Raw genomic sequence first — 15,889 nt, 5'->3', positions numbered from 1 at the left:
CAAAAAACAAAAACCAGGGGAGGGTTAGCCCTCCCGAATCTACAATTCTACCACTGGGCAGCAACAGCCGAGCGAGTAAGGGGATGGATCCAGGAGCCAGAAGCTGAGTGGGTGCGTGCGGAGGAGGCCTCCTGCATGGGAACCTCCCTCCGGGCCCTCGCCACGGCAGCACTCCCATCCCCACCCAAAAAAACACTCCAGCAGCCCAGTGGTGACAGCCACCCTCCAATCCTGGAACCAACTGCGGCAGCAACTTGGCCTGAACAAAATGTCGAACAGGGCTCCCATCTGCAACAACCATAGGTTCAAACCAGCACTGACTGACGCCACCTTCAAAAGGTGGAGGCAGGACGGGGGGACACTGACAGTCAGGGACCTATACACGGACGACAGGATCGCAACACTGGACGAACTGACAGAGAAATTTCAGCTAGCTGGGGGGAACGAGCTACGGTACCTGCAGCTCAAAAACTTCCTACGAAAGGAGACAAGGACGTACCCACAACCGCCACGACAGACACTACTGGAAGACCTACTGGACGCAAGTATCCTAGAGAAAGGGAACTGTAGTGACATGTATGACCGACTGGTAGATAGGGACGACACCGTACTGGACGCAACAAGGAGGAAATGGGAGGACGACCTGGGGATGGAGATAGGGTGGGGACTCTGGAGCGAAGCACTGCATAGGGTCAACTCCACCTCCACGTGCGCAAGGCTCAGCCTGACGCAACTAAAAGTGGTACATAGAGCCCACTTAACAAGAACCCGTATGAGTAGGTTCTTCCCGGAGGTGGAAGACAGATGTGAACGGTGCCAAAGAGGCCCGGCCAACCACGCCCACATGTTCTGGTCTTGCCCCAGACTCGTGGAGTACTGGACAGCCTTCTTCGAGGTTATGTCCAAAGTGGTGGGAGTGAGGGTGGAGCCATGCCCGATAGTGGCGGTCTTCGGGGTTTCAGAACAGCCAGATCTATTCCTGGGGAGGAGGGCGGACGCCCTTGCCTTTGCCTCCCTGATCGCCCGCCGTAGAATCCTGTTTGGCTGGCGGTCAGCAGCACCGCCCAGAGCTGCGGACTGGCTGTCCGACCTCTCGGAATCTCTCCAAATGGAGAAAATCAAATTTGCCATCCGAGGGTCGGACGACGGCTTCCACAGAACGTGGGAGCCATTCATGCAACTGTTCCGGGACCTATTTGTGGCCAATGTACAAGAGGAAGAATAGTCGGGGAAGGTAGCGGGAGGGGGGGGGGGGGGCTACAGGTTCGTTACGGGGGTTCGATGGCTAGCTAAGGCCCAAACCAAACTAAATAAACATGTTGAGGGGGGGGGGGGGGGGGGGGGGGGGGGGGGGGGGGGGGGGGGCGCAGTTACTACTACGAAGATGCTTACCTGTAAATATGTATGTTAATTTTTTGCGTGTTTGTTTTTTTTTTTTGTTTCTCTCTCCTAACAATTTGTAATTTGTTCAATATAAAATATGAAAACTGAATAAAAACATTTATAAAAAAAAAACCTAACCTGCACATCCCTGGACGCGGAGGAAACCCATGCAGACGCGGGTGTGCTAAACAAAAATCACTTTCCCATAAGAAAGCACGGATTGAGAGTGTGGGAGCACACTGAGTGCAAGTAGGCCTGCAAATGGCAAGATGCGAGTGCTAACTTGGGAATTTGGTGCAGTGGAGCAAGAAGTTGCTGCTTTTATATCCTTTTTCCAGCCTCCAGAAACTGATGAGTGTTTTTTTTTAAAAATTCCAATTAAGGGGCAATTTAGTGGGTCAATTCACCTACCCTGCACATCTTTGGGTTGTGGGGGGAGACCCCGGGTCCTCGGCGCCATGAGGCAGAAGTGCTAACCACTGCGCCACCGTGCCGCCCTTGAAACTGGTGAATGTTAAAGGCTTACATAGTTAGGTGAGCAGGTAGGTGATTGGCATTTTTAAAGAAAAAAAAGGAAAAGGTTGGCCCACTCGAGGACAGCCCAATTTTTTTCTTGGTGTAGATTTTAAATGCTGCAGCTGATTTAAGCTAGTTGCTTTCTTGAATGTAGTCAGATGCTAGTTAGTAAGAGATCTCTTAAGGGAGCAGGGACTGATGCCATGAGAGAGGTGGTAACTTACCCTTGCAGTTAGTTGGGGATTGCCTGCTGGCATTGGACAGCAGTCCTCCTGCTCATGCTGCCCACACTTACCGCAGCTGCCATTGCCTCTTTGTTCTTTGTTCTATGCTGAAGGCTTTCTGGACACCGCCTGTGACATTTGGAAAGACTGCCTTGCGAAACCTAATCCATTGTGTGCTTCCAAGAGGTTTTGGGTGGGTCACTCTGTAGTAGCCATTATTTCAATATCCAGTACTTTGCATATTTAATGTTGCTTCCTTTGTTACTTTCAATTGGTGTCTGGATTATAGGAAATGTTTCTCTTCAGCCTCCCCTGATTTGTTTGTTTCTCATCTTCACCTTGGAATGTGGCCTTGCATAGAGTTTTCTGTTTTAGGTCAAATTGCAAACTTTCCAGTCAGTTGAAAAATCATATTTTCAAAAATATGGCCTTGCCCTTGTCGCAAGTCATACAGTACAGAAGGGACCCTTCAGCCTGCCGGGTCGGCACTGACGAAACTACACTAATCACACTTTTTAGCACTGGACCCATAGCCTTGAATGTGATGACGTTTCAAATGCTGATCCACATACTTTATAAAGGTTGTAAGGTCTCCTTTCTCTACCTCCCAGGCAGTGCATGCCAGACTCTCACCACATTCTGGGTAAAAAATGTTTCCTCTAATCCCCTCTAAGCCTCCTACCTTCATAATGAATGCCACAGTGGTCTTGAAGGCCCAAACAGCCCCCGCCTACTCCTAGTTTTCTATCTTTCTACATCTTTCCTCCTGATCAACCTTTGCCTCTCCATGTGGAGATTTAGTTTCTACAATAATTTCCCTACCACTTGTCTATTGTTCCCTGGTTTAACTCTACCACTCTTCTTGAAAAGTGGGACCACTGGTGCAGTGGTTAGCACTGCTTTCTCACAGCGCTGAGGACCCAGGTTTGATCCCGGCCCGGGTCACTGTCCATGTGGAGTTTGCACCTTTTCCCTGTGTTTGTGTGGGTCTCACCCTGGGGTAGCACTGCTGCCTTACAGCTCCAGGGGCCCAGGTTAAATTCCAGCCTTGGGTCACTGTCTGTGGAGTTTGCACATTCTACCTGTGTGGGTTTCCACCGGGTGCTCTGATTTCCTCCCACAGCCCAAAGATGTGCAGGTTATGTTGATTGGCTATGCTAAATTTCCCCTTAGTATCCAAATGTTCAGGTGGGGTTACAGGGATAGGGTGAGGGGGTGGGCCTGGGTAGAATGTTCTGTCCAAGGTCGGTGCACTCAATGAGCCGAATGACCTTCTGCACTGTAGGGATTCTATGATTCTAAACCAAAATTGCCTTTTTAATAGGGGTAAACAAACAAATTGGATACTCTAAATGTATCTATATTTTTTAAAAGTGGAACCACATTACCTCTCCTGTGACCAAAGAGGAATTAAAAGGTTGGTCAGAGCCCCTCTAATTTCCTCCCGATTTTTCCACTTTGAAGCCTGGCAAAACCTCACTCCCTATGTCAAACTTCAGGAATCTCTCTCTGAATTCTGTACCTACATCCTCCTTCCCCCACCCTACCAATGTCCTCTGGCTCCATGCACATATTGGTCTCTAATGGGCCCTACTCGTTCTCCGTTTATCCTCTTCCCCTTAATATACTTTTAGAATATTTTGGGATTCGCCCTAATCCATAAAACCGCTACAGTGCAGAAGGAGCCCATTCGGCCCATCAAGTTTGGACTACCCCTCCAAAAGAGCGCCTTAACTATACCTACTTTCCTATCGCTGTAGCCCTGCGCATTGATCATGGTGAATCTGCCTAAATGGTGGCACGGTGGTTGGCACTGTTGCTTCACAGTGCAGGGTCCCAGGTTCGATTCCCAGCTTGCATCACTGTGTCTGGGTTTCCTCCGAATGCTCCGGTTTCCTCCCACAAGTTCCCAAAGACGTGCTTGTTAGGTGAATTGGACATTCTGAATTCTCCCTCAGTGACCCGAACAGGCGCCAGAGTGTGGCGACTAGGGGTTTTTCACAGTAACTTCATTGCAGTGTTAATGTAAACCTACTTGTGGCACTTCTTAAGATTATTAACTGCACATCTTTGGACTTTGGGAGGAAACCCAAGCAGACACCGGGTCGATGTACAAATTCCAACACACCCAGTGCTTTTTCATGGCCCACTTTTAATGAGGTGAGGGGTCCCGGCGGGCGGGATGGAGTGGCATGAACAACTCTGGAGTCGGGAAAAAAAGGAATTGGGTACTTAATTTAGGCATAAACATTTTTCCATTGACGAGAAATCTAGGATAAGAGGAAATTAGATTAAAATTTGGAATGGCATGGAGAGAAATCAAATGTAGTGGACAATTGCAATCTAAAATTGTGATCCCTTATGCATATAGGACCTCTGCTATTGCAAAATATTGGGCTACAACTTACTGGCATTTTCTTTATCTGCCAGTAACTTCAAACAAATTTAAATTCAGAAGACATTATATGAATTTGAATGACCAAGACTGGATGCCCCAAATCTACTCCCCATCCATCTACAGTTTTTTGATGCCCCCCATCCTCTCACTTCATAAACAACAACTAATTCAATACTCATCCACTCTTATCCTGCCCTACACAAAACCCCAAGTCCACATCATTCATTGATTTGTCCCCATATGCATTCTCTTTAAAATATTTGACCTGTTCGTTCCCCCAAAAAGTCTCTCTTTGTGTCCTTGTCCCTCAGTGTCTCTACAACCTTCTCCAGCCTTCCACACATTTTAGCTCCCTAACTCTGGAACTTTATGCTTTAGTCAACTACATAAGAGAACATATTGTTCAGTGCCACGCATGGTAACACTTGCAGCTTCATGGATGACCAGAGTGTTTCCTTGTACTTGTTTGAGGACAGAAAGTGATAGTTGCAGCATCCACTACTCCAATACACATATCTATCATAGTCTTGTATGTTGTTGAAAAAAAAAATCATCTGTTCCGCAGCTGTTGTGCCTACTATGGTGTGATTGTCGGTGGTTGGCATCTTACCAGTTGCACTAGAAAACCTTACAGCCAGGCAGGATCGACCCGTAAAAAGAAAGAAGCAAGGGAATTAAGAACAGACCTTTTGTACATTCCCTAGCTACAATATCAGCTCTATTCCTGCAGTATTGCAAGCAGAGAACTATGAAAATAAAAACAGAAAAATGTTGGCAACACTCATCAGGTCTGGTAGTATCTGTGGGCAAAAACAGAGTTTGACTTGAAACTCTATGACCTTTCATTAAAGTTAGATGACGGAATGATACAGCATAGCGAGTGATCATTTGCCTTGCAAAGTCTGTAATGATATTTTCCTTTTGCATAACCATCCAGTTGAATCTCATTAACCTGCTCACCCTCCGTGGCATTTAATTTTTTTTTTCCAAGCAACCTTCTAATTTCTTTTAAAAAGGATTCATGGACTCTGCTTCAATAATGGTTCATGGAAGAGAATTCCTCTGCCTAATGCAAAAATTAGTTATCAGCTCCTTGAATTCTTTTAAGTGATTATCTTAGACATGCTCCTTACTGGCTCACTGACGACTAGAAACAATCGATCATAATTTACCTTATCATAATCCTTCATAATCTTTGAAGAACTCTATTCATTAACTCTCACAACAAGTCTGAACAATGAAGCAGGTCATTCAGTCCCTTAAACTTGCTGTGCTCGTGAGAGAGATGGAAGGCGAGGACCTGTGGAGGTTCCTGCACCCAAGGGAGCGGGAGTATTCAATTTTCTCCCTGATACATAAAGTGTATTCGAGAATAGAATTTTCATAGTGGGGAGGTGTTGTTGGCCGGGGTCAAAGGGCCGGGGTATTCAGTGATATTGATTTCAGACCATGCGCTGCATTAGATGGATGGGGTTTTGGAGAAGGCATTGGCTCAGAGGCTGGGGTGGAGAATGGAAGCGGGGTCCGGAGTTTTTGTGATAAGATTGGGACGGTGATTGAGGAATAGAACATAGAACATAGAACATAGAACGATACAGCGCAGTACAGGCCCTTCGGCCCTCGATGTTGCACCGACATGGAAAAAATCTAAAGGCCATCTAACCTACACTATGCCCTTATCATCCATATGCTTATCCAATAAATTTTAAATGCCCTCAATGTTGGCATGTTCACTACTGTTGCAGGTAGGGCATTCCACGGCCTCACCACTCTTTGCGTAAAAAACCCACCTCTGACCTCTGTCCTATATCTATTACCCCTCAATTTAAGGCTATGTCCCCTCGTGCTAGCCACCTCCATCCGCGGGAGAAGGCTCTCGCTGTCCACCCTATCTAACCCTCTGATCATTTTGTATGCCTCTATTAAGTCACCTCTTAACCTTCTTCTCTCTAACGAAAACAACCTCAAGTCCATCAGCCTTTCCTCATAAGATTTTCCCTCCATACCAGGCAACATCCTGGTAAATCTCCTCCGCACCCGTTCCAAAGCTTCCACGTCCTTCCTATAATGAGGCGATCAGAACTGTACGCAATACTCCAAATGCGGCCGTACTAGAGTTTGTACAACTGCAACATGACCTCATTGCTCCGGAACTCAATCCCTCTACCAATAAAGGCCAACACACCATAGGCCTTCTTCACAACCCTATCAACCTGGGTGGCAACTTTCAGGGATCTATGTACATGGACACCGAGATCCCTCTGCTCATCTACACTACCAAGAATTTTACCATTAGCCAAATATTCCGCATTTCCTGTTATTCTTTCCAAAGTGAATCACCTCACACTTCTCCACATTAAACTCCATTTGCCACCTCTCAGCCCAGCTCTGCAGCTTATCTATGTCCCTCTGTAACCTGCAACATCCTTCCGCACTGTCTACAACTCCACCGACTTTAGTGTCGTCTGCAAATTTACTCACCCATCCTTCTGCGCCCTCCTCTAGGTCATTTATAAAAATGACAAACAGCAACGGCCCCAGAACAGATCCTTGTGGTACGCCACTCGTAACTGAACTCCATTCTGAACATTTCCCATCAACTACCACTCTCTGTCTTCTTTCAACTAGCCAATTTCTGATCCACATCTCTAAATCACCCTCAATCCCCAGCCTCCGTATTTTCTGCAATAGACGACCGTGGGGAACCTTATCAAACGCTTTACTGAAATCCATATACACCACATCAACTGCTCTACCCTCGTCTACCTGTTCAGTCACCTCTCAAAGAACTCGATAAGGTTTGTGAGGCATGACCTACCCTTCACAAAACCATGCTGACTGTCCCTAATCATATTATTCCTATCTAGATGATTATAAATCGTATCTTTTATAATCCTCTCCAAGACTTTACCCACCACAGACGTTAGGCTCACCGGCCTATAGTTACCGGGGTTATCTCTACTCCCCTTCTTGAACAAAGGGACCACATTTGCTATCCTCCAGTCCTCTGGCACTATTCCTGTAGCCAATGATGACCTAAAAATCAAAGCCAAAGGCTCAGCAATCTCTTCCCTGGCTTCCCAGAGAATCCTAGGATAAATCCCATCCGGCCCCGGGGACTTATCTATTTTCACCTTGTCCAGAATTGCCAACACTTCTTCCCTACGCACCTCAATGCCATCTATTCTAATAGCCTGGGTCTCAGCATTCTCCTCCACAATATTATCTTTTTCTTGAGTGAATACTGACAAAAAGTATTCATTTAGTATCTCGCTTATCTCCTCAGCCTCCACCACAACTTCCACCACTGTCCTTGACTGGCCCTACTCTTACCCTAGTCATTCTTTTATTCCTGACATACCTATAGAAAGCTTTGGGTTTTCCTTGATCCTACCTGCCAAAGACTTCTCATGTCCCCTCCTTGCTCGTCTCAGCTCTCTCTTTAGATCCTTCCTCGCTTCCTTGTAAATATCCAAGCGCCCCAACTGAAACTTCACGCCTCATCTTCACATAGGCCTCCTTCTTCCTCTTACAAGAGATTCCACTTCTTTGGTAAACCACGGTTCCCTCGCTCGACCCCTTCCTCCCTGCCTGACTGGTACGTACTTATCAAGAACATGCAATAGCTGTTCCTTGAACAAGCTCCACATATCCAGTGTGCCCAACCCTTGCAGCCTACTTCTCCAACCAAACATCCTAAGTCATGTCTAATGGCATCATAATTGCCCTTCCCCCAGCTATAACTCTTGCCCTGGCGGGGTATACTTATCCCTTTCCATCACTAACGTAAAGGTCACGAATTGTGGTCACTGTTCCAAAGTGCTCACCTACCTCCAGATCTAACACCTGTCCTGGTTCATTACCCAAAACCAAATCCAATGTGGCCTCGCCTCTTGTTGGCCTGTCAACATATTGTGTCAGGAAAACCCTCCTGCACACATTGTACAAAGAATGACCCATCTAATGTACTCGAACTATATCTTTTCCAGTCAATATTTGGAAAGTTAAAGTCTCCCATAACAACTACCCTGTTACTTTCGCTCTTTTCCAGAATCATCTTCGCCATCCTTTCCTCTACATCCCTAGAACTATTAGGTGGCCTATAGAAAACTCCCAACAGGGTGACCTCTCCTTTCCTGTTTCTAACCTCAGCCCATACTACCTCGAAGAAGAGTCCCCATCTAGCATCCTTTCCGCCACCGTAATACTGTCCTTGACTAGCAGCGCCACACCTCCCCCTCTTTTGCCCCCCTTCTCTGAACTTACCTAAAGCACCTAAACCCCGGAACCTGCAACAACCATTCCTGTCCCTGCTCTATCCATGTCTCTGAAATGGCCACAACATCGACGTCCCAGGTACCACCCCATGCTGCCAGTTCCCCTACCTTATTTCGTATACTCCTGGCATTGAAAGTAGACACACTTCAAACCACCTACCTGAACACTGGCACCCTCCTGCGAAGTCAAATCTGTGCTCCTGACCTCTATACTCTCAATCTCTCGTACCCCTAAAACTACAATCCAGGTTCCCATGCCCCTGCTGAATTAGTTTAAACCCCCCCAAAGAGCACTAACAAATCTCCCCCCCAGGATATTGGTGCCCCTCAGGTTCAGATGTAGACCATCCTGTCTATAGAGGGTCCCACCTTCCCCAGAAAGAGCCCCAGTTATCCAGAAATCTGAATCCCTCCCGCCTGCACCATCCCTGTAGCCACGTGTTTAATTGCTCTCTCTCCCTATTCCTCATCTCACTATCACGTGGCACGGGCAACAACCCAGAGATAACAACTCTGTTTGTTCTCGCTCTGAGCTTCCATCCTAGCTCCCTAAAGGCCTGCCTGACATCCTTGTCCCCTTTCCTACCTATGTCGTTAGTGCCAATGTGGACTACGACTTGGGGCTGCTCCCCCTCCCCTTAAGGACCCGGAAAACACGATCCGAGACATCACGTACCCTTGCACCTGGGAGGCAACATACCAAACGTGAGTCTCTCTCGCTCCCACAAAATCTCCTATCTGTGCCCCTGACTATTGAGTCCCCAATTACTATGTTCTAACTCCTTTCCCCCCTTCCCTTCTGAGCAACAGGGACAGACTCCGTGCCAGAGGCCCGTACCCATGGCTTACCCCTGGTAAGTCGTCCCCCCACAAGTATCCAAACGGTATACTTGTACTCAGGGGAACGACCGCAGGGGGTCCCTGCACTGACTGCTTCTTCCCAGTCCCTCTTACAGTTACCCATCTATCTCCAGTCTTTGTAACTATTTCCCTGAAGCTCCTATCTATGACCCCCTCTGCCTCCCTGATCCGAAGTTCATCCAGCTCAAGCTCCAGGTCCCTAACACGGTTTTGAGGAGCTGGAGTTGGGTGCACTTCCCACAGATGAAATCAGCAGGGACACTGATGGCGTCCCTCACCTCAAACATTCTGCAGGAGGAGCATTGTACTGCCTTCCCTGACATCACCTCTAGATTTAAAAAATAACAAGAAAAAAAAAAGAAAGGAAGAGCTTATCTGATATTACCTCAAAACCCTGCTCCTGCTCAAAGGTAAGCAAATTTAAAGGCACTCACTCACCTTCACGACAGGCCCCTGCTCCCGCTTCCCAACCACCGTGGGGTGGGGGGGTTGGTTAGAGGAGGAGGTAGGGTGGGAAACACTCACAAAGTATTTCGGGTTTAACTGTCACTTGCCAACAGCCTCTCCACAAACCACCTTCAACTTAGGCTGACCGCACTGCACGTATGCAAATTTCCCCAGAACAGCTGATCAGTAGCTCTGCTCTGCTGCCCTCTGCTGGAGGGCAGAGTGAGATTTAATTGCATAGGGGAAGTTTCTCCTAAATATGTGAGATTTAATTGCACAGGGGAAGTTTCTCAGCCGGTGGTTTGGGAGGCTCTGAAGGCAGTAATCAGGGGAGAGGTGATCTTGTTTAAGGCTAAGGTATACAAGAAAGAGAGGGAGGAGCGTTCAAAAGTTGATAGAGGAGACATTGGAGGTTGGCAGGAGGTACACGGGGGACCTGGGTCTAGCCCTCTTGGCCAGGAGGAAGGAGCTTCAGACAATTTTTGACCAGTTGTCCACAGGGAAAGTGGTGCACCAATTGAGACGGGTGATGGGGGCAGTCTACGAACATGGGGAGAAGGCGTATGTTGGCCAGCCAGCTCCGGAGGGAGGCGGTGGTGAGGGAGATAGTCCGGGTATGGAATAAGATGGGAAAGCTAGTGGTGGCCCCAGAACAGATTAATAAAGTTTTTTAGGAGTTCTATGAGATGTTGTGTAGGTTGGAGCCACCGGGAGAGGAGCGAGAGATGAGGGAGTTCCTGGATGGGTTGGGGGACCTGAGGTTCAGGGAGGTAGACAGGGCAGGGCTTGAGGGGCCGGTGGGGGAACAGCAGATAAAAGAGGCAATTGGAGGGATGCTGTCAGGGAAGACAGCAGGACCAGATGGATTCCCAGTGGAATATTATAAGAAATTCAAAGTTGACACCATTGATGGTGGGAATGTTTGAGGAGGCAACAGGAAGGGGGGGTTTTGATGCGATGTTGGGGCATGCCTCAATTTCCCTGCTGTTAAAGAAGGATAAGGACCCAGTGGAGTGTGGGTCATACAGGCTCATTTCCCTATTAAATGTGGATACCAAGATATTGGCAAAGGTGCTGTAAGCAGGATTGGAGAGGTGCCTTCCGATGGTGATAGGGAAGGATCAGACAGGGTTTGTGAAGAGAAGGCAGCTGCTCTCATATGTTAGAAGGTTGTTAAATGTCGACGGATTGGAAGGAGACAAGAGTGGTGGTGGAATTGGATGCGGAGAAGGCATTTGATCGGGTAGAGTAGGGGTGTTTAATGACATTCTTGGAAAGATTTCGGATCGGGCCAAGGTTTACAGCGTGCTGTATAGGGAGCCGATGGCGAGTATTTGCACTAATAATATGAATTTGGGGTATTTTGCTCTGGACTGGGGTACCAGGCAGGGGTGTCCTATGTCCCCCCCTGTTATTTGCAGTGGCTATTGCGCCTCTAGCCATTGCTCTAAGGAGCTTGGGGATGTGGAGGGATATAGTGAGGGTGGGGGCAGAGCTTAGGATCACCTAGTACGCTGACAATCTGCTACTGTACATTTCAGAGCCTAGCACGGCGATGGGGAAATAATGGGGCTGCTCCAAAGATTTGGTTCATTCTCAGGATATAAATTGAACCTAGGTAAGAGTGAGCATTTCCTGGAGTCCCAACTGGGAGTGGCGGGGGGGGGGGGGGCTGCCATTTCTCAGGGCGGCAACCCACTTCAGGCACTTGGGGGTGCAGGTGGCATGAGATTGGGGTGGGCTCTGTCGGTATCATTTTACTAGTCTGGTGGGGAGGGTGAAGGCTGACCTGGAAAGGTGGGACAACCTCCCTCTGTTGGGTACAGGTAGATAAAATGAATGTGCTACTGCGATTTCTGTTCCTTTTTCAGTGCCTGCCTGTCTTTCTACCCAAATCTTTCTTCAAGGAGGTGGACAAATTTGCCACCTCGTTTATTTGGGGCGGATGGTGGCCTGGGTTAGAAGGGCGGTCTTGCAGAGAGCGTGACAGATGGAGGGGCTAGGCCTCCCTGACCTATTCTACTATTACTAGGCAGCGAATGCTGAGAATGGCCAAACAGGCGGAATGTGGCAACGAGGGGCTTTTTACAGTAACTTCATTGAAGCCTACTTGTGACAATAAGTGATTGTTATTATTACTTTTGAAAAGGGGTTTCTGGGACTTCCGGTGGCGTGGGCGCGCAGGGCGGCCGCAGCGTTAAGAGCTCCCGCCGGTGGCCTCGAGTCGCGGCATTTGCGGGGAAATCCCCGAGTCCAACGTTCCCCCCGATTACCGTCGGCCTTTGGGGCCGTCGCGAGCAGCCAGCGGGGCCAGTTTAAAATCCGGTGAAGAACCCCCGCGCGGGTTTCGGGCGGCGTGGGCTGAGGCCCTGGGTCCAGCGCGGCATCGAGGACAGAGCAGCGGGGGTGGAGTTATGAGGAGGCCGAGGAGGCAGGCCCGAGTCCAGGGCACCATGTAAGTGGGGTGTCCCACATCGGATGGCTCCCACCTAGGAGGAAGAAAGAAGGCTGAAGCCTGGTCCCAGGGGAGCTCCGGATGAATGCAGAGGAGAAGGAAAGAAAGTTGGAAGATTTAAAGAAGCTTGGTGAAGTTTTTTTCTCCTCCCCCCTTTTAAAAAAAAAAGAATAACTCAGATTGATGAAGGACAGAAGGGTGGAGGGAGAGAGAGGAGAAGAGAAAGAAAGTAAAGACAATAAGCCCTAAAGGACGCGAAAAACAGCGGTCAAAGAAGGAGGAAACGCGGGGTCGCCGCCGCTGAAGGAGAAGACAATAAAAATGGTGACAGGATAGCGGAAGCCGAACTGCAAAGCGGGGCCGCACTACTTATGGTGTGAGGAAGATGACCGAGGTGATGGGGCGGTGGAGCTGGAAAAAACAGTTTGCGAGGCACATGGAGGCCTTGAGAAAGGAGACCGCGGTCGCATTGAAGTCACTGGTGGAGGAGGCAATCGCCCTGATGGAGGTGGCAGTGGCAAAGGCATTGGCCGAGGTGAGAGAGCAGGGCGAGAAGATGAAGATAGTGGAGGAAGCTGTGTCACGATACAGCGACCAGGTCACCTCGATGGGAGAAGCGTTGCGGAGGGCTGTGGGGGTTAATAGAGGACTCCGAGAAAAGCTGGAAGACTTGGAAAATCACTCAAGGCGACATAATTTGAGAATTGTGGGCTTGCCTGAAGGGACAGAGGGCCCAAGGCAAACACAATACTTCGCTAAGAAGTTGGCGGAGCTGATGGGGGAGGGTGAGAATCCCTCCCGGTACGAACTAGACCGAGCCTATCTGTCATTAAGGCCGAAGCCCAAAGTGAACGAGCCGCCAAGGGCAGTAATTATCTGCATCCATAAGTTATGCGTGAAGGAGAAGGTGTTAAACTGGGCGAAGCAGAAGCGGGACATACTATGGGATGGTTCTATGGTCCGGACCTACCAGGACTTGACGGTGGAGTTGGCAAAAAGACGAGCGTCGTTTGGGCGAGTGAAGGCGACGTTGTACAAGAAGGGGGTGCAATTTGGTATGGTGTACGCAGCAAAGTTGAGGGTAACGTATAACAGCAAAGACTTTTATTTTGAGACAGCGGATGCGGCTGAGGCGTTTGTGAAGGCAAAAGGCTTGGGACAGACATGAAGAGCGGAACTGGAAGAGAGACTGTGGACTGTGTTTGAACAGCCAGAAAATGTATAACTGTTATAACTTTCTTTTTTTAAAACGGATTTGTATTGTAATTTACTTCTCTTTGCACTGTTATAGAGTTCAAGTTAATGGTGGGTTGATGGGCGTTCTGTGGTGCGACGGTTAAATGTTATGTTAGTGAATTGTAGGTGAATTGAAAGGATAAGGCACCACTGGAGGGGATCAAAGCGAAGTGTGAGGAAGAATTGGAAGAGGTTATAGAGGAGGGGTCTAGTATGAGGTGCTCCGGAGAGTGAATGACTCCATCTCGTGTGCGAGGTTGGGGCTGATACAGCTGAAGGTGGTGCACCTCACGAGGGCAAGGATGAGCCGATTCTTTGAAGGGGTAGAAGATGTGTGTGAGCGTTGTGGGGTGGGGGGGGGGGGGTGGGGGGGGGGGGGGGGGGGGGGGGGGGGGGGGGGGGGGGGGGGGGCGGGAGGGGGGGGGGGGGGGGGGGGGGGGGGGGGGAGGGGGGGGGGGGGTTCTTAATCACGTCATCATGTTTGGTCCTGTCCAAAGCTTGGGGAGTACTGGAAGGAGGTGTTTAGGTAATTTCCAAGGTGGTGCATGTGAAGCTGGACCCGGGTCCCCGGGAGGCCAATTCGGGTGTCGGACCACCAGGGTTGGAAACAGGTGTGGAGGCAGATATCTGCCCAAGGCAGATCCTGCTGGGATGGAGAGCGGCCTCTCCACCCTGTGGCCTGGCGTGGCGAGGGGACCTGTTGGAATACTTGACCCTTGAGAAGGTTAAGTTCGAACTGAGGGGAAGCTTGGAGGGTTCTACAAGTCATGGGCACTATTTATTATGCACTTTCAAGAACTGGATACATCGAACATTAGTTGGGGGGGATGGGTGGGTGGGTTGGGGGCCGGGGGGGCTATGTATGTTAAAGATGGCTATGGGTAATCCCTGATTCCTTTTTTTTTTGTCAGTTGTTTATGTAACGTGCAGGCTGATGTCTGGGGCATGGTGGGAGGATGGGATCGTTGTTACTGTTATGGGGTTTGAGTATTTGTTGTTGGTTATTGATTGTTGTTGGGTGTAAATTCGGGAGAAAATTGTGAAAAGGAGGAGAATAAAATATTTTTTTTTTAAAAGAAAAGGGGTTACTGGTTTATGGGATCTTGTAATTAAATTGGCAACAGTTAAAGGGGGCAATTTATTAAGGGTGATACATAGATTAATGTAGCTGTGTGGTGTGTGGGGTATTATGTTTGTAGTTGATAAAAATGCTTACTTTGTGTGTTTTATAAAATTTTAACTAAATTCGTAGAATAAAGCTTGATTTAATTAAAAGTGCTTGAGGCCTCTATTGAATACACTGAAAAGCAGGCCCTTTGCTAATCATAACCAAATGAATAAACAGCTATAGGTCAGGTGAACTCCATGATATACTTTGGAGTTTTCTAAAGCCTGGCCCATAACAATATACAAGTGAATCAATACTAAACACACGGGACGGCCAAGATTACATCAAAATCTTTATTTCCACCTGATGCACAAAATGACAAGATCCTGATGTCAGGCTAACTGGCCTATGGCTTCCTTTCTCGCTCCCTCTCTTGGATAGCAGTGTTACATTTGCTACCTTCCAAGAAACAGAGAGCATTCTAGAATTTGGGAATTCTGAAAAATCAAAACCAATGCAAGCACTGTTTCTGTAGCCACCTGTGAAAACCCTATGATGTAGGGCATAAGTTCGAGGGATTTGTCAGCTTTTATTGCTATAAACTCTCCAGCATATTTATATACTGATACCTCTATCCCTTCATTGTAACTAGACCCTTGATTCCCCACATTTTGGGATTTATTTTGTGTCTTCCGGTGTGTAGACAGACGCAAAATATTAATTAAATGTCTGCTATTTCCTTATTCCCCTTCATAATTTGTCCTCCAAGGGACACATGTTTACTTTTGCTGTTCTCTTCCTTTATACATTCCTCTCCTACAATAGGATCCTGAGCTCGGGTCAACACCAGGTTGAGTGTGCTGCCAACATTCATGGGCTTAACAGGAGGATCCCCACATTCAATTAATTCCAACAGCTCCCTGGCTAGCATGAGTGGTTTGGGGGTCTCCCCAGAAAGACATAAACTATGCCCTCCTAACTCCA

This window comes from Scyliorhinus canicula, chromosome 1, assembly GCF_902713615.1.
Source record: "Scyliorhinus canicula chromosome 1, sScyCan1.1, whole genome shotgun sequence".
NCBI classification, from domain to species: Eukaryota; Metazoa; Chordata; class Chondrichthyes; order Carcharhiniformes; family Scyliorhinidae; genus Scyliorhinus; species Scyliorhinus canicula.
Note: the sequence above shows the minus strand (reverse complement) of the source record.